The sequence below is a fragment of the Cupressus sempervirens genome, chromosome 3 (assembly GCF_028749045.1).
Source record: "Cupressus sempervirens isolate cs-2001-9-10 chromosome 3, ASM2874904v1, whole genome shotgun sequence".
Lineage (NCBI taxonomy): Eukaryota > Viridiplantae > Streptophyta > Pinopsida > Cupressales > Cupressaceae > Cupressus > Cupressus sempervirens.
The window spans coordinates 26,378,733-26,402,608 of record NC_143120.1 but is presented as its reverse complement, the minus strand read 5'-3'; the positions used below and the strand labels follow the sequence as shown (position 1 = coordinate 26,402,608).

Below are 23,876 nucleotides of genomic sequence, written 5' to 3'. Positions count from 1 at the left end.
GGACTTTATATTTAGTCCTTATTAAAGAAATGGTTGACTAGACCATCTACAAGGAAAAATCACTATTATGGTTTGCCTTTCCCTAAGGTGTTTTTGCACCATACTCCTGTTGCAAGAAAGAGACTAAGTTACTTGTGGTGAGATGAATTTCATAATGATCCCATGTTTCTTGAAATCACTCTCTAAAATCCACGTTTCTTTAGCTTTAAGGGTGTCTGTCCATTTGATCAGATGCTCCTTGTACACCTTGTTTCTACTACTCTCTGTAACTCTAGAGTCTACTATCCTTTTAGCTCAAGGTTGTGACTTTTTAAGTACTTGTAGCTATGACACATCCTTGTGTATCTCTATCTAATACCATACCCTATCCCTATCTAGACCTTTGTATGGAATCAACTCTATAACATTGAAGATGGGGGAGATTGACATGTCTTTTGGTAGGTTAGCTTTATATGCATTTGCACCATACTTCTCCAACACCTTACATGGTCCTATCCTCTTCATTTGAAGATTACTTGAGATACCCTTTTTCAACCTAGATTTATTCAAAAACACCATTACCAAGCCTCCTATCTAAAATTGTAGATCTCCCCTTCCCTCATCTTTCTTTCCTTTCAACTTTTGAGTGACCTCCATTCATGTCTGCTTCACTTGTTCATGAATCTCATTCAATGATTGAGAAAACTCATCTATATGCCTATTGATCTTATCATGCTCTTGTAGCTCTCTAAGCTCCATAATCACCACAATTTGGAAAGGACTTAGTCCTATGGTTCTATTATAAACATTTTTCCCATGGAATAACTTGTTCCCATCCTTACCCATATTCCTTAGTCAAACAACATAATAGCTTACCAAGAACCCTATTGATCACTTATTTTTGCCCATGTATTTGGGGATGATAGGCATAACTATGATCCAAATTAGGGCCTATCCTCTTTCAAAGTGTTTTCCAAAAATGGTCCATGAACATGACATCTCTATCTACAATAATACTCATTGGCAAAGTATTCTAACTATCTCCTTGAAGAAAAGGTGGACTATATGACTAGCATCATGTGTGGTTTTGCATGGTATAAAATGAATCATCTTAATAAATCTATCAACCATACCAAATATACTATCCAATCTTGTCTTTGTTTTAGGTAGGCAAACTATGAAATCCATACTTATGTGTACTCTCATGACCTATTTGGAATGGACAATGGTTGATAGAGTCCTACATTAGATAAAGTGCCCTTAGATTTTTGGCATATCCCACACTTCTCTACATACCTCCTTACATCTCTCTGCATCTTGGGCCAATAGTAGAACCTTTCTACTAGGTCTAGGTTCTTATTTAGGTCAAAATGACCACTCATACTCCCATTATGCTTTTCTTGAATGAGGTTTTCCCTCATAGACCCTCTTGGCACACATAACTATTGCCCTTTAAATAACAACCTATTTTTTAAAGTAAATTTAGAAAATTGGCTATGAAAGTGGTTTTCAAAATTGCTACATACCTTATATGCCTCTACAAAATTAGTATCTTCCACACATAGATGTTTGAACTCCTCATTCCCTATGCTTTGCAACTTGAGCTCTTGAACATTCAACAACATTATGCTTAAGACATCAACCACCTTGATATTCAGCCCCTTCTTGTGATGTATGTTAAATGTATATGATTGCAAGAATTCCATATACTTGTTGTGCCTAAGGTTGAGTTTCTCTTGTATGTTTATGAAACTAAGTGCCTAATTTTTGGTATATACAACAAACTCTTTTGGTAGTAGACAGTGCCTCCACATTAAGCCTCTCATTGAAAAAGGCCATAGGCCTCCTCTCTTGGATTAACACTACTCCAACTACAATTTTTCTTGCATCACATTCTATAATGATCAATTTCTCAAAACTTGGAAAAAAAAATATTGGTTGAGTTGCTACTTCCTTCTCTAGTCTTTCAAAACCCTCATATTAGATTTTTTTTCCATACAAATTATGTTTTCATGCCTCCTTTTATTATATCATTCATAGGAGCACAAATCTCACTGAATCTCCTAAAAAAATTTCTATAAAATTGGGCTAACCCATGGAAACCCCTCACTTCAATAGCAGACCTAAGAGTGGGTCATCTCAAGATTGCCTCCACATTACTCTTGTCCATCTTCAAATTACCTTGGGAAACTACAAAACCCAAATAAATGTGTTCCTCCTTCATGAACTAACTCTTCTCAAGATTTATCATCAACTTCTCCTCTTGGAGTCCTCTCAACACAATTTCCAAGTGTTTTATATGCTCTTTCTTTATTTTTCTAAATATTAGGATGTCATCCAAATATACTACCATGAACACACCTATGTAATCTTTTAGGACTCCATTCATTACCCTCATAAATATACTTGGTGCATTGATAAGACCAAATGGCATTACCAACCACTCATAAATTCCTTTGGTGCTTTTAGAAGAGGACTTCCATCGATCACCCTCTTTCATTCTTATTTGATAATATCCACTCTTAAGATCAATTTTTGAAAATTATCTAGCCCTGCCAAGACAATCCATTAAGTCTTCTATCCTAGGAATAGGAAATCTATATCTTATTGTTAACTTGTTTATTTCCCTAGAATCTATACACATTCTACACTTACCTCCCTTTTTAGGGGCTAGGAAAACTAGAACAATACATGGGCTTATGTTTTTTCTAATAAATCCTTGGTCAAGCAACACCTGGACTTTGCTTGCAATCTCCTTGTTTTTGTCAAGTGTCATCTTGTATGTAACTTTATTTGGCAAAGATGCACTTGGTATAAAGTCAAATAATGACTTATTTCTCTCTTTGGTGGTAATGTAGGTGGTGCTCCATCACATATTATGTCCTTAAAATGATCTAATAGTTGTTGCACCTTTGAAGGTATAGGTGCTTGTTTTGGTGGTTCTTCCTCCTTTTTCTTCACTATGATTGCATAACCAATTCCTTCTCCCCATTTTAGATCCTTTGAGAATTCTTTCCCACTCATGATGAGTGTATTTTTTTTACCTTTTCCATAATTTACTCTTCTAGTAATGATTATATCTTATAATTAACTCCATTCTTCTTGACTGAGTACTTGTTCTCCTTGCCATGGTTGATTGCTTCCCTATCATACTGTCATGGTCTTCCAAGAAGAAAATGACATGGTAAAAAAATCACAAATTATCTTGTCTTGATACTTACCTATGGAAAACTCAATCCATACTTTCTCATTAACCAGGATGTTTTGCCCCTTGTTCAACCAAGTGACCTTATAGGGACACACATGAGGTATTTTGGTAAGTTCCAAATTTTGACTACCTCCTCTGAGATCACATTATTATTTGATACTGAGTCAATAATGACCTACATACCTTGTCCAATATCTTGTATTTGACCCTAAAAATATCCCTCATTTGCTTATGTTCATCCTTAATAGATTCTTTTATCAATACTCTTCTAAACATTAGATTTTCATCTTTCTTTGAGTCCAAGATTATTACTATGTTTATAGTCCTCCTCTTACACATATGACATATTCTTCTCTCCTTATGAAGATGATGGTTTTTTAGGGAACCTATAGGTAGGGTGACCCAATTAGCCATAGTTGTAATACTTCATGGAAGAAAAATATAAGCTTCTCCCAAGTCCACTTGATCTTCCTCTTTCACCACTAGAAAAAACTCTTCCTCTACCATAGCCTCCTTTTTTATTGGATTCATAAGTTTTTTGACCTAACTTAGAGTCTCTTTGGCCTTTATTCTCATTTCCTCTACCACTATAACCTTGTCTATGGACACCTCTAGAATCTCTACCTCTTCCTCTACCCATGTTATTAGAGTCTTACCTATTTTTAAATTTTCCTTCCACCTTAATAGACATCTAATAACAACTATGTAGGGTTGTAAGGGAAAGGAGACTCAACTCCTCCTATATGTTCCATCTAAGGCCATTTAGATAACTAACCACCTTAATTCTCTTAGTTTCTTGTACTCTAGACCCAAGGCTTAACTTTTGAAACTTCTTTGTATAGAAAGACACATCTAGGTCTCTTTGTCTCAAGCTTTGTCTTTTCTTATGTAACTAGATACCATAATACTTTGGTAGATATGTTTCCTTCACTTTGGCTACCATAGTTTTCCAATTAGCTATTGGTTTCTTCCCTTCACTTTTCCTTTCATCCTACAAAAACTTCCACCAATTCAATGCTTTCCCTCTCAATATTGATTTACCCACTTTGACTTTCTGAGCCTCTAACACTCCATCACATTTGAAGTTATTATTCATGCCTTCAATCCATTCTAGGACAAATTCTGCATCCATCTTCCCATGAAACATTGGAATTCCTTCAAGACTTTTTCCTCCTAAAGCTTTTAGTACCTTGAGGAATGGTTCTTGCTCACCTAATGGAGGATCAGGTTCAGGTACTTCATCCTCTATGTCAAACTTTTTCTTTCACTTGTTGGTGCTAGTTTTACCATCTTCTTTAATCAATGTTGTCTCTACAACTTCCTTCAATTTCTCTTTTATTTCTTCTATAGCTTCATCCAAAAGCCTAGTTTTCTCATCCATTTCTGACCTTTGTTCTTCCACCTCCTTTTCCAACTCTACATTGGTCACTATGGTATTTTCCCCTATGGATTTTCCTTCTATGAACATCCACTACTCACTTCCCAAGCCTTCCAATGGCTCTGCCATGACTTTTATGGGGAGTTTCACATACTTAAAGCCTTATTTATCAATCTAAGGCTTTATCCTAGCCTAGACCTAGGGTCATTTATCTATACCCTACTTTAGAGGATCTCTTCCTAGTCCTCTCCAACCTAGTAACTCACCTCAAGTCACTCTTCTAATCCTTCAAAACCCAAATATGCCACTTTATGCTTAACAAGAAAAAAAACTCGCCAATGGTTCCTAACAAGGAAATTAGGTGTTTTGACCACCCTAACAAGGTTCTTGACCATTTACCAACCTTTTTGCACCATCTTTCAAGGTATTAGGCTTCAAAATCTCAATTTTGCATTGCTAGGCCTTGTAGCCCTATAAGCTCCAATTAGGCCTCCTACAAACAAGGAATCTACAAAAAATCTAAAAATGTCTTAAAAATCCCCTCTGATGTCTTCTAAACTTTTCTTTATATTAAACTAGACTCAAGGATTTTTTATCTTTTAGGCCTCCAAAGTGCCCATTCTATTCTTTTCCAGAAACCCCTACTTTTAAGGGTTTATAGGGAAATGACAACAACTTTGTTTGTTTGGCTTAACAAGATGGTTGGATATTCTCTTCAAATCTTCTCCTTTAGCACCAAGAAACTTTACTCCATCAAGATTATTTCTCCAAACAATATTGGCTTAGACCAATCAAGAAAACTCCCTTAAACTGTATTTCAAGCATTCTATTTCCTAGCCAAATTACTCCAAGCTTGCCTAGTGCTTGCTTGCAAAAATGCCAAAATAACTCCAATCAATCCATCCTTCCATATTTAAAATATATAAATTTCTTACTTCTTTATTCCAATTTTCTATCAATATCCCATGCATGGAAATAAAGTTGTAGACATTTTCACCCAAATAGTTATGTACAGGACAATGAAACTAGGGAAAGAAGAAAATTTACAAAATGACAGTAAATTGATCCAAACCTCCAAAAAAAATGTACAAATCAATTACAGGATGAATCTTAACTTATTCAATATAAATAGTCATCTTTTCAATCCATTGAAGTATAAATGAAATTCAAAAATGCACAACTGTCACAATAGTCCATTCAATTTTTTTGGTTCGATCTATACACAAAAGTCTACTCCCCATGGTTAGGGTTTGGATGATGTTAAATAATATTAATCCACCTATTTATACCCTAAGGTTGAGCCTCAAACCTAAAAAATTCTCCTTTTAACATTTGAAGAAAATTTGTCATGATAACTTTGTAAAATTACAAAGTTCTCATAAGAAACTTTGACAATTTTTTCAAAAATGATATTGTATCATTCCAAACTTGTCAAGTTTGATTCATATCCATAAAATTTGATCCAAAAAAACCTACTAACCAAATTTTAACACTATCCCTCATTTTTGAGGTATTTTAGAACATTGACCAAGCTTGACTCCCTTAGGACCTTAGAACAACAACTAGGCCTTATCAACCTAACCAAGAGAAAGCATTAGACTCAAACCTATTTACACACACTAGACATAGCTTGGGACTTTATACGTAGTCCTTATTAAATAAATGGTTGGGTAGACCATCTATAAGCCAAAATCACTATTAGGGTTTGCCTTTCCTTAAGGTGGTCCTACACCAATTAAGAGGCAAAAGTTGTGCCTAACAATTCTTGAAGAATTATTTTAATAGGGAAAATAAGATGAGAGTGAATTGTGGAGAATAGTTAAGTATAGAGTTTGTAACCTATCTGATAGGAAATGAGATCCATATCTAAATCTGAGACTTAGTTATTTTCTAATAGTTATAATAGACAAATTTATGAATTTGGTGAACCCTAACATGTTCTAGTTATAAATATCTTGACCAGGTAAACTCTAGAAAGAGTACTAGAGATCCTTTAACAAGGTATATCCTAGGAATTACATTTGTACTTCTAGGAAGTTACAAATCACTAATAATAAGGTTGTAAGAATTTGGCTTAGGCCAAAATTCATCCAAGAACTAAAGAACTCAACACAAGCACAAAGTAGACCAAAATAGATAGAGTATGATCAGAATTACGATATTCATTCAATAACTGGTTGAGAGTACACTAGGAGTGCCTGAATATAAAGGCCTTAGGAGAGATTCTAGAATGCATAGAAGTTAGCATCATGATATGTCATACAACCAGGCACATGTCCACCAGATATGGATTATCCTCCATTAAGAATAGGATTAAGTGCGATGATGTGAGGATAAGCCTACAATGGTGTATCATGCAAATCAGTGGAGTAGACAACATGTGATAAATGTGGAGTGCTAATAACTATGTTGTCATCATGACAACTCAGTGAATGATGCATACTCCTATGTTGTAGACACCATGTGTATAATTAGAGTTGCGTAACTCAATGAGATTTCACAAACTCCTAAGTGTCTCACCTAAAATAATAATAAAATAAAGAAAAATAATTAAATAATGCATTAACATAAGTAAAACTTAAGTAAGTGTAATAAGTAAATAATTATTTACACCAACACCCCCCCTTAAGTGAAACTTAGGGGAATGCCCTTAAGCTTATGAAATCTAGGATGAAATGCAATATGGGTCCCAACTACTAGGCCATATTAGGTACCCATTTACATAATGATATGAAATCTCCCATAAAGTGGGGAAAGAGGGAAAACCTCATGGGAAAAACCATCCCCCAAAAAGAGAGATGAAAGGATGCATGGATAGATGGAGTAATTGAGACTCCCCCATTATGACATACATCCATTATATACATAAGAGAATGATGAGAAGAGGAAGAGAGTTAGGATGGGCTTCCCCCCCAAAGAAGAATTCCAAACAGTGACTGCAACAATGAAGAAGCTGATCCAAGACTACAAAATGGTGTTCCTCCCCTTAGGAAGAAACAATGCCAAGGGTACAAATGAGACACTTCCACTGTGTGTGGAAAGAATCCCATGGATAAGTGATTTTTGATGGAGCTCTCGTGACAAGAAAAGAAGGTAATTCTACATCAATAAGAAGAGGCAGATCGTCAATACTGTCCCCCAACTTTGTCACTGAACCTGTATCTGGAAGACTAGAAGTACCCTGTTGTTCTGGACCTATCACTATGGCGATGTATGCAAGTGGACTGAATTGATGAAGTGACCTCTCACTGTATCTGTCGATAGAACCCCATGTGTCTAAAGCTATTGAAGCACTATTTCCAAAATCACTATCAGTATCCACACTATATGATGAGTGAAGAGGAGTAGAGGACAAGTTGGGAGAACTTTCCTCAAAATGTACATCCTTCTCCACAAAAATTTCATGTGTCTCTGGATCTAGAAGTCTATATGCCTTCACACTGTCTTCATAACCAATGAAGGTACAAGGACAAGATGATTTTTCCTTGCATCCCCTAGAAGATCTATTTGCCCATGCAAGACAATTGAAGACTCCGAAGTGTGTCACAATAGGTTTTTTTCTGCACCATGCCTCAAAAGGAGTTTTGCAATCTAAGGCTGGATGAGGAGAACGATTAAGAATGTGAGTGGCACAAGAGATTGCTTCAACTTCTAATGATAGATCAGGAGACTTGGCATGAATCATGCAACTTGCCATAGACTTAAGAGTTCTAATCCTCAATGCTACAATATCTATCTTATGCAGACTAAATGCTAGCAGAGTTTGAAGATCAATTCCCTCATGTCTGCAAAAGTTCTTAAGTCTTCTGTTCACATACATGTTTGCATTATCCATGCAGAGTATTTTGATGGCTTTTCTAGATTTCCATTCTACAAGAGACTTGAAGTCTAGAAATTTGTCCAACACTTCATTCTTGTTATGCAAAAACTAGACCCAAGTGAACCTTGAAAAGTCATCAACCAAGGTGAGTATGTAGCGACCTTGGGTGAATGCAAAAGGACCTACTAATACCATGTGAACCATTTGTAGAATACTTGTTTCTCTAGAAGAATTACCTCTTTGTAACTTCCCCTCTGGATGCATATCCACTAAATCTATTGAACATTCACCCTTAGAAAATTTGATTTGAGGTAGACCTTTCACCATGTGATATGTGCAAAGTTGCTAAAGATAGCGATAGTAAAGATGACCATACAGCTCATGCCATAATTGCATGTTTGAATTGGATTGAGATAACAAGGCCTTTGAAGGAGACTTGGGTACAAAATGAAAGAAAGAGTACAACCTCTTGTGATCATTCACTTTCCCCACTGCAACCAAGCAATTATCTTTAAGAATGTGCACTTTTACTAAGTCAGGAAGGAACTCAACTCTATGTCCATCTCCAAAGTGAGTGACTTGGTAGATTGAGAGGAGATTTGAAATTAGGTTTGGAACATAGAGAACCTCTTGAAACTCTCCATTTTCCATCTCCGCATTTCTTTTCCCTTCAACTTTCATTTTTCTATCATTCCCCATGAAGATGTGCAGTACCTTTGAGGTATTCAATGAAGAAAAATTCTCCTTTGAAGAACCCAAATGATATGAGGCACCTGAGTCAAATATCCATTCCTTTGAAGAGTTTGAATTTTCCATGAGTGCTTGCCCTTTGCCCTTGGAATCTGAAGATGACCCTATATTCTTATAAGCATTAGGAAATGGAACATTATGTGTCTTCATGATGTTGGTTAACTCATCAATCTTTTTAAGATAACAATCATGCTCTTCATTACCCAATTTCTTGCAATAAGCACACTTCTTCCTATCCTTATTGTTGTCCGCTTTCTTGGTTGAATTTGAGGACTTGCCTTGTTGATTGGATTGAGGTGTTATCTTTTTTGCATCCTCAAATTTACTCTTCCATTTCTTCTTACCCTTTCCTTTGTTTGAAGATTGTTTAGTTGAATGTTGAGAACCCCCACTATTGGCCACCAATGCTTTGGACTGAGGTGATTTGAGAATCCCCATTGTTTTCAACTTCTTTTCTTCATCATCCAATGGTTTTTCATATTCATCAAAAGTGACTTTCTTGTAGGCAGACCCTAAGGTAGTCTTTGAGGTGTTAAAAGAAGATACAAATGTGGAATATTCTGATGGCAGCTTATTATGGATGAGATAGATCAGTCTATCATCTTTGATAGAACTCCCACAATCAGTAAGCTTTGTCCTTAATTCATTCACCTTAATGATGAAGTCCTGTATTGATTCATATGACTTAGGATCTAAGGAAACAAGATCATCTTCAATCTTGAAAACATCCTCTTCAAACACTTTCCCATAAAGGATTTCAAGGGTATCCCAAGCTTCCTTAGATGTAGTACATTTCTTGATTTGATACATGATCTTATCATCTACCCCCAAACATATATCACCTAGGGCTTTCCTATCCATGGCTACCCAATTAGAAATTTCACTTATTGATACATTATCACCTGCTAGTTTAGGAAGAGTACCATCTACATATTATGAAACTCCATTATGCATTAAGCGATACAACATTTTGATTGACCACGAAGCATAGTTATGAGGAGTTAATTTAGCAAACTTAAAGTTTCCCATAATGCAAAAAATGAAAGAAATGTGCAAAAAAGAGAGAACACAACACCAAGAACACCCCTCCTTTTCACTAAATCAAGAAACCCCCCCACTATAGATGCTTTGGGCACTTTATCAGTAGTGCGATTACAATGGGCCACTTGCCAATTTTGGCCTTTATGGACTTCTAATTTTTCTTGTTACAACCTCTTAATAGAGTAAAAATTTGAAACTTTACAATGTGCTACAATTCTGAAGCATTACAAAGCAAAGAAAGGACCTATTGCTGAAAGTGACAATTTTGTCCACACAACCCTACAATTTGATGCCAGATCTAGAAAGTAGACAAACAAATATGTACTTTCAAAAAAAATGGAACCTATGTTCGACTCTAAATGTGCCCGTATGGAGCATTTGAAGTTGCAAAATGCAGGATTATCCAGGTACAATCACCAAAAAATGCAATTTATGAACAATCCATACACCAAAACCAAAAAATAGTTGCACCACTAAAAAATTTAAATTTTTTTACCCAATTTCAAAAAAAATTGCACCTAATTTGGAGTCTAAATGTGTGAGTTATGGCCTCTTGAAGTCAGACTGCAAAATTGAAAATCAATTTGGTGAGGGGTTGCACCAGCAAAAGATGGGGTTAAATTTGACGGTCATACAGCCATTGTAGTAGTTATAATTGTACCTAGAATGACGTCCTGATGGGCATCAATTTTAAACCAGTAAATTGATGATGTCAGCAAAACTTGGACCCGCTAGATGACATGTTTGGTACAAAATTCTATGAATGATGATGTGGCAATAGACCGTACACTGACTGGGTTAAATGATGTGTCTACCATGTGTCACCGAGTAGGATCTCTGACTAGATCTATGAAAGTTGATGCTAATGTGCCGATGTACAGTCAATGCTGACTAGACTGCTGTGTCACTTGTTGACTAGGCACAACAGAAGAATAATTGATCATCCCGTGTGGTACTATTTTCGTAGATTATGTGAACAGAAGTCACCGGAGGTTACTTTTCGATGCCAAAATTTTTAACTGCACTGTCGGGATTCCTCAGACCTGTCATGAACTAGTCTATGAACACTGGAGATCTTTTACGTCGTCGGTGTTGCAAACTTTAAACCCACATGCATGGGGTTTTGGATTCTGCAGCTATATAAATTGAGATGCACACCTTAAACAAATAAAACAAATAGAGATATTTGAGGCCATATTCAAGGTAATATTAGCCACTATAATTTTAGGGGTCTAAATGTTGTACGACCTGTGATTTATGTAGAGGTGCTTGCACAGTAGGTAAAAAGCCCTGCGAATAATAAAAGATATCCAACCAACCAAAAATACAGAGTCGAGCCAGGGTGTCACTGCCCGATTTAGACAAAAAAAATTCTCTGCCTCAGAATAATTCCAGAAAATAATTCCAAAAATTTTCAGATCAGAAAATAAATGCAGAGATAGATCTAAAAAAATAAATAATCAGATCAAATACAACAATCATACCCAATTGCAAATCGATGTCTTCCGGTTTGCAAAAAAATATTTTCCTCACGATCAACTTTCACCCAATATAGGTGAATTTATAGTCAATCTTCACTGAATCAACGCTCTGGACACAATGGTGAGGTTAGATCTAGCTCTACATGCTCCCAATTTTTGTGGATCCTCTAGATTCATGTCAAGGTGCTGAAGCATGTACTATCTCGAATGGCTACATGATGAGAATCTCCCTTGGCTCTGATACCATGTAAGAATTTGGCTTAGGCCAGAATTCACCCAAGAACTAAAGAACTCAACACAAGCACATAGTAGACCAAAATAGACAGAGTATGATTAGAATGATGATATTCATTCAATAATTGGTTGAGAGTACACTAGGAATGCCTGAATATAAAGGCCTCAGGAGAGCTTCTAGAATGCATAGAAGCTAGCATATGATATGTCATATAACCAAGCACATGTCCACCAGATATGGATTATCCTCCATTAAGCATGAGATTAAGTGTGATGATGTGAGGATAAGCCTACAATGGTGTAGCACACAAATTAGTGGAGTAGACAACATGTGCTAAATGAGGAGTGCTAATAACTATGTTGTCATCATGACAACTCAGTGAATGATGCACACTCCTATGTTGTAGACACCTTGTGCATAATTAGAGTTGCGTAACTCAATGAGAGTTCACAAAATCCAAAGTGTCTCACCTAAAATAATAATAAAATAATGCAAAATAATTAAATAATGCATTAACCTAAGTAAAACTTAAGTAAATGTAATAAGTGAATACTTATTTACACCAACAAAGGTGAACCCTCATAAAGGGTAATTAATATATACTCCTAACTAAGAAACACATTTTATGTAGTAGTGATCTTCTAGGTATCATCCCTACTATGGTTTGCACCTTCTAACAAGGGTTTCCATATTACAAAAATCATTGTATTATGTGTGATGATTTTTGTTGATTTACTACTATTATCTTTTATTTGTTAGCATCGTTTATATACTTTACTATTTGGAGATTAGTATTTTAAGTTAGCATATGGGTTGCTGAAGTTTTTTATTACTTGTAAGTATTGATTTTCTTATGTCACTGGTACCTAAGAATCCTAACACATTATTTAAAGCATAGCACTATTGAGTATCATGTCTAGATTGATGATGCTAGTAAGAAAAAGCATTTTGATCAAATGACATAGGCATAGGTTCTATAGTGTCAATAGGACAAATAGGAGGAAGTTTATTAATTTTAGCATTTTTCAAATTTAACATCACCACATGAAAAGGTTTAGATAAAGAAATGTATTTATGATTGGGATGATACATAAAGGAAAAAGTAGTTGTACCTTTATATGGATACCAACTTGATTGTCTATTGTGTTTGTTTTCTTGTTGATTTTGATGTTGTTGTTAGGCTTAGAAAACTTGTTTTATGAAAAAATGTGTCAATCTTATAAATAGTAACTAAAGCCATTGGAGTCCTAGTCTCAAGTTGGAGCACTTGAAATTGATAATGGTGAAGGATTGCTCAAAGATATGAGAAATAAGTATACACAGTAAGGAGGATCTTATCTCTAATGTCTTTTTGGAAATTATAATTAAAAATAGGTTGAATACCATGATTAGACATAAGATGATATATTTGAGCATATAAATGTTTTAATCTACTAATAAAGTCACTAACCTTTTCTTTAACATTTTGTTTATAATGCATCAAATTAGTTAAAGAAATTTGAAGACTCGTGTTGTTTTGAATTTTTTGAATGAAATAATTAGCAATTGCTTGAAAGGAATCAATATAATTAGGGGGTAAAGAGAAATTGTTGGGATTTACAAGTGGGAAGTGTACTTCTGAGAGGGGGGGTGGGGGGGCGAATCAAAAGTATTAAACTTTAACCAATAAAACTTTTAACTTTAAAACATTGCATACATAAACATATAGAAATAACATGTAAAGAAAATGCATCCACATAAACACTTAACATCAAATATGATTACCTAGAAACCCTCCAATGAGAAGGCAAAACTGGGGTAGGGATGACACCCACAATCTTCGCTACTTCAGCAATAAAGTTCACTTGTTAAGGTTACATATTTTGACCATTCTCATGATCTGCCCTGTGAAAGGCCTACCCTTTAAAAGTTTACAAGGATTGTTAGATCCTACTCTATTAAAGGATTTTAACTCTCTATCAAAAGTGTACCTAGCTAAAGGATTTACAAAACATTCACTTGTGTATGAATTTTCCTTAGGGTAGAATTCACCCAAGACCAAAGAACTCAAACACAAGCACAATAGTAGACCAAAGAGAGAGTATGATCAGAATGACAATGTATTCATTCAATATGCCATATGAACTTACACTAGAAGTGCCTACATATAAATACCTCTACAAAAATTCTAGAACACATAGAAGTCAACTTCATGATAAGTCATACAACCAAGTACATGTCCACTAGATATGGGTTATCCTCCATTAAGCACGAAAGTAAGTGCGATGATGTGAGGATAAGCCTACAATGATGTATCATGTAAATCAGTGATGTAGACAAAATGTGGTAAAAAGGGAGTGTGAATAACTATGTTGTCTACATGACAACTCAGTGAATGATGCAAACTCCAATGTTTTAGACACCATGTGCTAAATTAGAGTTGCATACTTCTATGTTGTCAGCATGACAACACATGAGAGTACACAAACTCCTAAGTGTATCACCTAAATAAATAATAAAATAATGCATTAACCTAAGTAAAATTAATTAAGTGTAAATAGTAAATACATATTTACACCAACACCCCCCCTTAAGTGCAACTTAGGGGAATGTGCTTAAGTTCACAAAATCTAGGATGTGATGCATGATGGGTCCTAGCTACTAGGCCATGTTAGGTACCCATGTACACAATGAAATGTAATCTCTCATAAAGTGGAGAAAGAGGGAAAACCTCATGGGAAAAACCGTCCCTCAAAAAGAGAGATGAAAAGGGATTCATGGATGAATGCAATAACCAAGACCCCCCCATTATGACATACATCCAGTATTTGCAAAATGGTGTTCCTCCCCTTAGGAAGAAACAATGCCAAGGGTAAAAATGAGATGCTTCCGCCTTGTGTGGAAAGAATCTCATACATAAGTGATGTCTCTAAAACCTGCTCAACTGGCTGAAAAACCTATCTCAAAGAACTATCTATCTCCTCAGGTGATGAAGAATCCCTCTGCAACTGCTGATCATAAGTATCCACAATCACTTCAACCTGTAACAATTGATCATGTAGAGAATGAATAAGAGGGTTAGATGGAGTCCCTGTGACAACTGAAGAAGATGTTGTTACATAAAGAAGAAGAGGCAGATCATGAATACTTTCCCCCAAATCTATCATTGATGTTGGACCTAGAAGACTAGAGTACCCTACTATGTTGGACCTATCTCTATGGTGATATATGCATGTGGAGAGTACTAATGTGGTGACCTCTCACTGCAACTATCGGTAGAACCCCATGTGTCTAAATCTGTTGAAGCACTATCACTAGTGCCACTATCAGTTTCCACATGATATGATGTATGGAGAGGCTTAGAGGATAAGCTAGGTGAACTTTCCTCAAAGTGTACATCCTTCTCCACAAAAAATTGATGTGTTTTAGGATCCATGAGTTAGTATGCCTTCACACGATCTTCATAACAATGAAAGTACAAGGCCAAGGTGATTATGCCTTGCATCCCCTAGAAGATATCTTTACCCATGTTGGACAATCAAAGACGCTAAAGTGTGTCATGTAGGTGCACTTTAAGTACACCATTTTTAATCTTTTAGAGTCACCTCCTATGAAGAATTCTCCAAAATTATTTTTTGATTATCTTAATAATGTTTCTATGAAGGATAAAGATCAAAGTTCTAGTGTAGATGTGAAAGTTCCTATGCCTCAATCCAAAATTCATTGCATCAATTTAGTATTATAGATTTCTTGCTGAGAAAGAGCTTGCTAGACATGCCAAAGCTGATGGATTTTTCTTCTATTTATGGACATGATAATTTAGATTTGACACAATTACTAGTTTTCAATTCTCTAAAGTCATAGCTAGGATTGGTTGACAATTTAGGAGGAGTGATTCCTTAGTTCTTGCTTATAGTTGATACAATGGATCATCGGTGTTCCCCTTCCTTAAAAGTTCTACCTTCGTCTAGAGAAAATGAGAATTCATCAGTTAGAAAACTTCATGGAGATCTTTTGGAGGTATTGGACTTCATAAATGATGCAGTTGTTACTCTAGATGCCTTTGTGGAAGCCTATGCTTCTGCTGCACCATTATTCATCTCTTCAAGAGTTTCCAAGGAATAGGTCACAATTACCATACCTCTTACACCTAGTACTACAAGAAGATCGATTATTTGTGAAATTAAAAAGAATGGTATAAAGGAAGGTCTAAAAGGGAAGAAGCATCTTATACTATATGGTGAACTTTCTAAGCCACTTAAAGTGGATGATTGCTTCTAGAGTATAGAAGATGGAAAGGTACTCTCAATTTTATTTACAAAGTAGAGTCAAATGGAGTGGTGGAACTATGTTGTAAAGGGTGAACTTGTAATCAATACTTAGAAAGTAAAGCCTGAGAATAGCAAGCTTTCTAACCTAGATGTAGAAACATGATAGACAATGGAAAAAATAATGTTTGATCAACGCCAAAAGACCATGGGATTACCTACAAGTGAGGAACAAAAAAAGTAAGAAATACTAAAGAAATTTATGGCCTAGCACCCTCAAATGGACTTCTCAGAGGCAAAAATATCTAATCTCTTCTATCGACTATGGTCTTTAGTGGATGAGAATGCTCTTTATAGTTTCTATTCAAACATTGCATTGGGAGATTAGGGGTAGATATGTATGGTAAATTCTTCAACCATTCTCCATATGATGCATGGGAATTATTTTGATCCATTAGAATTGAGTCTCTGATTGCATATGATTGTTCTGGAGCTGTGTTGCTAATGGGAACTATTCTTGGAGGACTTATTACTGGAACTTTTGTGGGCATATGGACTTGATTTAAGGAAAGTGATCAAGTCATTATGATTGGTTCTACAATTATGTTTATGGGAACAATTCTAGTTGGTTTGACTCTTGTTGTGGTAGAAAGTGCAGTGACATCCATTTATATTTGATATGTTGAAGATCCATCATTAATCAATAGATGGGATGAGGAATTTTACATTTATGGAAGCTCATGAAAAATTGATGTTTAACCTGTGTTGTGCTTCATTGTTTCCAAGCTAATTGTACCCCCAAGATATATGTGATACATTGAAGGAGAAGGCACATTTGTTGAAGAAGTGAAGACATCTTCGGCCAAAGATATCTGCATTTTAATTTAACTTCTACTATGATAGAGATTCTTTCCAAAAGCATTATAAAGGATGAAATTATGGGGAGAATCTCACATTTGACGTTGATATGCAAGTTAGCCTATTTGAGTTTAACATTAGGCTACTTGGTGGGCTTATTTTAGCACATTTACTTGCAACTGATTCATCCAAGAAGACTTTTCGAGAACCATACAGGGACCTATTGCTTATTCTTGCCAATGATTTGGGCCAGCATTTTTTTTACAAGCTTTTGATAATCCAACTGGTCTTCCATATGCATGGATTGATCATAAGCATGGAGTCATGGACAATGAGATAACTGAGACGAGCACATCTAGATGTGGTTCCCTAATACTTGAAATGGGTGAATTATCAAGATTGACAGGAAAACCTAAGTATGACAAATTTTCTCTGCTCTTCATAAATTATGGAGCAAGAGGAGCTCATTATATTTAATGGGAACCACACTGGATGTAACAATGGGAGAATGGATTGAACACTCATCCGGAATCAGTGTTAATGTTGATTCTTTTTATGAGTATCCTATTAAAGCTCACATCTTATTTGAAAGGGATGAATATTGGGATATGTTCTCTTCGGCATATACTATTGCGCAAAAATATTTTTGGCATGGTCCATGGTACCATTAAGCTGATATGAGAACAAGAAAAGCAACTTACTAGCAGTTCACAAGTCTCCAGGCCTTTTGGCCAAGTTTACAAATTTTGGTTGGTGATGTGCTAGTTGCAAATTCAACTCACCATGAATTATTTAGTGTATGGGAGAGATATGGTGTTCTACTAGAAAGGTACCTATTAGATAGGGACATGTTGCACCCAATAGAGAAGTATTATCCATTGTGTCTTGAATTGGCAGAGTCAACTTTATTTCTATATCAAGCAACTAGAGATGCATGGTACCTAGAGGTTGGCAAGGCAATCATTAACTCCTTGAATGTTTACCAAAAAGATTTAATATCATGAAGGAATTGTATATCGATTCCCAAGCTAATGGGAGCATTTTATCAGCAGGATTATCACTATGATCATGACTATTTTGGTTTTACATAGAGTGAAAATCAAGAAGGAATTGGGCAAAGTAAAGTTTCATAGCAAACATTTCAAAGATGGATCATGAGCACATTCTTTTATCTTTTGAGATTTATCAACACATAAATCGGCTCGCAAGAGGTGTCATTTTGGTTCCTCTTATTATATCTTCATAAGTTCTTGGCTTTAGACTTTTCAAATTCTGGAATTTGAAACACTTCACATTCTCATGAAGATCATATATTGTAATCTCTATATAAACTATTGTAAAAGAAAATGCAAAGGAGGGAAAATTGTTGGTGTAATAGACCTGATGTTGCAGAGTCAATAGAAGAGTGTTTTATGTCAATAATTTATGTTCCATTTAGTTAGCATGTTGCTTCTATGCATCTTTCTTTTAAATCTGAATTGCAGGAAGAAAGGAAGGATGTTTTGTTCTTTTTGTAATAAGGATATGAATCAATCAGAGTAGGATGTGCTTTGTGAGATTCAGGGAAAGATTCAGGAGAAGTTCTTAATCATTTCATTAAAAATTTTGTAGATAGTTACTGAGTTATGAATTCATAGGATTTGTGGATTCCATAGCTTGGGTTGTAGATAAGTAAGTATTTTCTTGCCTGAATTAAGTTTTGGTTAGACTTAATTTGGTTTTCCTCTTCTGCTCTCGGGTTAAGAGCATACCCCACATTAGTTTTAGGAAAAAAACATAATTCCTTAAACATCATTCACAGAGGAAGTTGTACCTACCAATTCAGAGAGAAGCCAATAATTAGAAGATAGCTTTTCAATTGTTGTAAGTAGATGTTGTTTAGCATTCGGGCATTGAGAGTCATATTGTCACAAGGAACAAGAAGGACAAATCTATTTACCAATAGATTTTTTGTGACTCTACTGGGGAGAACTTTCAAAGTTACATTTTCTAGTTTTCCCTTTTTATAACTGATCTTGTGGAAATAAGGTACTTGTCACAGGGATCATGCTTTTAGCCCTACAATCTCAACCAGCTGAAGAAAAAATTAATTCAAAATTGATGACTAGAAGTTTTTACTAAGGAAAGATAGAGGAGAAAAATTGGTGTTGATGTTTGCTTCCTCAGTGGTTATAGATATCTCTGCTACTTAGAGATTGGCGGCTCCATTCTGGTTCTCATAACTTTGGGTAAGAAGTCCAGTGTCTACATTTTCAAATATTAATATCTCTAACTTGCAGAGATTGGCAAATTTGTTGATTAAAAAGGCCATGCCTATTAAAATGATGAAAGGGAGGAGACCAGACCCTTCCCTTATAGAACTCCATCACACTACTGGCCCTGTGTTACATGATATGTTTGAAGCTTGGAGAGAAAGCATCAGTCATGGAGTAAAGATGAACCTAAGTGTTAATGAAAATCATGCAACTATCTTGTTATGGAAAAGTATCTATGCAAGATATCACCTACTAAAAGAGGTGGAAGTGAAGAAAAAATTGTTGCAGCATTATAAAGAAAGGAAATTGCAGCCAAGTAAAGAACTAAAGGTGGATGATGATAAAGTTTCAGAGATCTCACAAGATCACATCTCTTACAATTTTTCAGTCTTGAGCGGACAAGAAGTTCAATCAAGAAAGAAAACTCAAAGAAAACCTACATTCAAAGAGATAGATGTTGAAAGTGACTTCAATTTACATTTCATTTGGACTGCATTTAAAAAAAGTATAGCTGAAGGTGAAGAAAAAGGATTAGACTCCACCAAAGATTATCAATCTGCTTAGCTGTTAAAGTTTGTACATCAAAGGTACTTTAATATTCAAGATCAAAGAAGAAAAGGGTTATACCATTCAGCTCATATGCTTGATGAAAAACCAGTAAATGAAGAGCCCATATCAACCAATGGTTCAATTTTTTGAGAGCAAGAGATGCCCTAGTTTTCGAGAGCACGACTTTCAACAAATGAAGACATCCTTCATAGTGATAAAGAATTGGTAAGAAAAGTAGACAAAGTATTTTTTCCCATGCCTTTGTTTACTCTTGATTTAAAAGGTTTCAGATTTGAAGAAAATAAACATAAAATTTTGCATGAAGTTTCTTTCAAAAATCATCTAATGGTTAATGCACTTCTAGAACATGGAAAGTTTAACTTCATTAAAGATTCTGGCAAAAATGATTTTCAATTTGCAAAGGTTGATAATGATCTTATGTTAGAATCTATTTGTCTTGAAGAAAATGCAATGATTAATCCTCTTGATGAATTTTATATTGAAGAGAAAGTGAGATCATGTTTTGCCAAATATGAAAATATGGTTGAAGAGATGGTAAGAAGAGTTGAAAGAGAGGACATTTCCATGTTTTCCTCTTCTTCTGATGATAACATTTGTAGATTAGGAGAAATAAATGGGGATCATGCTTCAAATAGTTGTTCTCCTACAAATTATCCTGAGACTGATGTACTATCAAAATGTGGAATCCCTGATATTGAAGAACATAGTAAGGTTGACTCTTCATCCATTAGAGATGATAGAGATCTAATCCAAGAATCGCTCTTTTTCCAGGCTAATGCAATATGGGGTTTTCCTAATCATATGGATACACATGAAAAGGATACAATATGTTTTGATTATCATCCTGCTAAACTTGAAAATGTTGTTGAAGAGATGATTGTAGCAATAAATTGTGAGGAAGAGTCTTCAAATGTTATTGAAGTATTGCCACATCGTTAAGAAGATAAAGGGATTGATCTTGGTTCTTTTTGTTCTAAAATGGAGGTTGACCAAACCATAATGCCTACATGGGAATTTTCTTCAAAAGTTAATCTAGGTATTGAAATTTTAAATTCAGATAAATATTTTACAGAATTGACAACTGTGACAAATGAAGAAGATGTTTCAATCCAAATGGAACCTCTATATCATGAAGAATCACCTTGTTTCAATTTTTCTTTAGAACCTGAAGTTGCTGAAGAGAATACCTGTGATCCATATGATGCCATTTCATTTCCAAAATCTCTTAAATGCTCCAATGTTCTCAATCCTAGTTTAGTTGTTAATATCTCTACTAAGGATGATATGGTTGATATAAATAGATGTAATTATGTTTCGGTAGTGCATTCAAAATCTAGTGAACATTTTTTTACTTCACAGAAGATATTTGAGCATATGAAAGGTGGTGCGAAAAATGTTTAGAAGAACCAGAGATTTATAATGAAGCATGGTTATTCAGAAAGGTCATGTGGGTTACTATATTACAAATTGCTTTCAGACTTATTTTCAGCAATGAAGGTGTTTCTAGATGTTATTAGTGTTGTTTCAAACTGGTGAAGCATCTTCCTCTATTTTGGAAAGGATCATATTTCTCTATTCTATTCAATGAGCATGTATGATTCCTTCCTTGTTCTCTATTCTGTTGGTGAGGTATCCTCACGTGTAGTAGTTAGGTTTTGCTTTCCAATTTTGGGTGTGTTTAGTGCAGCCTTTTCCTCTTGGAGTAGTATAGTCTTCTTCTATTTTTTTACATTGTTATCTTCCTATTTTGGTAAGTTCAGTTCACCTTGCACTCCTCTGCTCTCCCAGCAAGAAGCTCTTTGTTTACTCTCTTCTTGGACCAACTCTATAGCCCAATGCATAAGGCCTATTCTATGAAACCTATGATTCTGGATTCTTTATGTACTTTGCAGCACATAATCCCCATCCAGAGCCAGCTATAGGTGCACTTTTAGTACACCATTTTAAAATCTTTTAGAGTCACCTCCTATGAAGAATTCTCCAAAATTGTTTTCAGTTAGCTCAATAATGTTTCTATGAAGGATAAAGATCAAAGTTCTAATGCATATGTGAATGTTCCTATGCCTCAATCCAGAATTCATTGCATCAATTCAGTATTACAGATTTCTTGCTAAGAAAGAGGTTACTAGACATGCCAAAAATGATGGATATTGCTGCTATTTATGGACATGACAATTTAGATTTGACACAATTACTAGTTTTCAATTCTTCAAAGTCACAACCTGGATTAGCTAACAATTTGGGAGGAGTGATTCCTCAATTTTTTCTTATAGTTGATACAATGGATCATCGTGCTCCCCTTCCTTAGAAGTTCTATCTTCCTCTAGAGAAAATGAGAATTCATTAGTTGGACAACTTCATGGAGATCTTTGGGAGGTATTGGACTTCATAAATGATGCAGTTGTTACTCTGGATGCCTTTGTGGAAGCCTATGATCCTATTGCACCATTATTCATCTCTTCAAGAGTTTCCAAGGAAGATCCAAACTCTAGCAATGGAGCAGATCTTGAGAATTATTCTTGGACACGAACTTTATTCAAGGTCACAATTACCATACCTCTTACACCTAGTACTACAAGAAGATCGATTATTTGTGAAATTAAAAAAGAATAGTATAAAGGCAAGGCTAAAAGGGAAGCATCTTATACTAAATGGTGAACTTTCTAAGCTGGTTAAAGTGGATGATTGCTTCTAGAGTATAGAAGATGGAAAGGTACTCCCAATTTTATTGAAAACGTAGAATCAAATGGAGTGGTGGAATTGTGTTGTAAAGGGTGAACCTGTAATCAATACTTAGAAAGTAGATCCTAAGAATAGCAAGCTTTTTGACCTAGATGTAGAAAAATGACAGACAGTGGAAAAAATGACATTTGATCAACGCCAAAAGACCATGAGATTACCTACAAGTGAGGAACAACAGAATTAAGAAATACTGAAGAAATTTATGGCCTAGTACCCTGAAATGGAATTCTCAAAGGTAAACATATCTAATCTCTTTTATCTACTATGGTCTTTAGTGGATGAGAATGCTCTTTACAGCTGCTATTCAAACATTGCACTAGAAGATCAAGGGTAGATGTGTATGGTAAATCCTTCAACCATTCTCCACAAGATGCATCAGAATTATTCTGATCCACTAGAATTGAGTCTCTAATTGCATATGATTGTTCTGAAGCTGTGTTACTAATGGTAACTATTCTTGGAGGACTTATTACAGGAACTTCTATGGGCATATGGACTTGATTTAAGGCAAGTGATCATGTCATTATGATTGGTTCTATAGTTATGCTGATGGGAACAATTCTAGTTGGTTTGACTCTTTTTGTGGAAGAAAGTGTAGTGACATCCATTTATATTTGATATGTTGAAGATCCTTCATTAATCAATAGATGGGATGAGGAATTTTACATTCAGATAATCAAAGGCATTACATCAAAATCTATAGCATAGAAGCTCATGAAACATTGATGTTTAACCCATGTTGTGCTTGATTATTTCCAAGCTAATTGATTTACCCCCAAGATATATGAGATACATTGAAGGAGAAGGCTCATTTTTTGAAGAAGTGAAGACATCTTTGGCCAAAGATATTTGCATTTTAATTTATCTTCTATTGTGATAGAGATTCTGTCAAAAAGAATTATAAAGGATGAAATTATGCAGAGAATCTCACATTGGACGTTGATGTGTGAGTTAACCTATTTGAGTGCAATATTAGGCTACTTGATGGGCTTATTTCAGCACATTTACTTGCAACCGACTCATCGAAGAAGAGTTTTTGAGAACCATACAAGGACCAATTGCTCATTCTTGCCAATGATTTGGGCCAACATTTTTTTTACGAGATTTTGATACTCCAACTGGTCTTCCATATGCATGTATTAATCTTAAGCATGGAGTCATGGAGAATGAGATAACTTAGACGAGCACATCTAGCTATGGTTCCCTCATACTTGAAATGGGTGCATTATCAAGATTGACAAGCAAACTTGAGTATGAGGAATCTGCTTTGCATGCTCTTCATAAATTATGGGGCATAAGGAGCTCATTGGAT

General features: G+C 35.2%; 1 pseudogene; it reads left to right on the top strand.

Moving 5' to 3' along the window:
* LOC149564590 (alpha-mannosidase I MNS5 pseudogene) overlaps nucleotides 1–18,001 on the top strand; it is a 74,647-nt pseudogene extending 56,646 nt beyond the window's left edge.
* The last annotated feature ends 5,875 nt before the right edge of the window (nucleotides 18,002–23,876 follow it).